The following is a 956-nucleotide window of genomic DNA, read 5'->3' as shown; positions in this document are numbered from 1 at the left end:
TTGGTCCCCACTGCCTTGGTGAATCTCTGATAGAGTAAATGGAGTGACAGCAGTAAAGTGAGCAAAGTGCACTTTAATTCAATTTAAGTTCACTTCTCTTAAGTCTAACGAATACCGTATCGGTACAGATCCGTAGCACGGCAAGGCACCGTGGATGCAACTACAAAATTAAGGCCTCAGGTAACACCCTCCTGTTCCCTTTCCACGCACCGGTGATGAGAAAAGCATTAATAAACACATGCATGTCATTGCAAAGCTGCAAATGAACAGGGCCCACTGGGTCCCCACAGAGAGGGGCAGCCCAGAAACCGGTTATTACTCCTTTCTTTAGCTAACTGGACTTCTAGAGTAAGTTTCCCAGCACAGACGTTTCTGTTCCAGCCTATGTCTTAGAAGGGCTCCCCTGTCCCTCCTCCATGTTTCTACCTTCCACATACACATTTTCCAGTGCTGATTTTTTTCCAGAGCATTGAAGCTTCTCCCTCAACACCTGCGCAAAATACACCTTCCCAAAAACCCCCTCAACCCCCCAAACACATATACCCCCCAGCACACCCCAGGCACCACCAAAATGCACATCCCAACCCCTTATCAATATAGATGGAGGTGAAGCTGACAGACTGGTCAGCCTCACATTACTCTCTGCAAAAATTAGGAAGCAGGTCTTTAAGAAATCCATTTCTAAGCACTTGGAGGAACAGTCAGCATGGCCTCACCAAGGGCAGTCATGCCTGCCTAACTTGATGGTCTTCTATAAGATGACTGGCTCTGTGGATGCAGGGGCAGCAGTGGACCCGATACACCTTAACTTCAGCATGGCTTTTGATACAGTCTCCCACAACACTCTCACAAGCAAGCTAAGGAAGTACAGGCTAGATGAATGGACTGTAACATGGATAGAAAACTGGCTGGATTGTTGGGCTAAAAGCATAGTAATCAACAGCTGGATGTCTGAT

This window comes from Gavialis gangeticus, unplaced genomic scaffold (assembly GCF_001723915.1).
Source record: "Gavialis gangeticus isolate Ggan-Ray unplaced genomic scaffold, GavGan_comp1, whole genome shotgun sequence".
Lineage (NCBI taxonomy): Eukaryota > Metazoa > Chordata > Crocodylia > Gavialidae > Gavialis > Gavialis gangeticus.
This window is presented reverse-complemented; position numbering follows the sequence as displayed.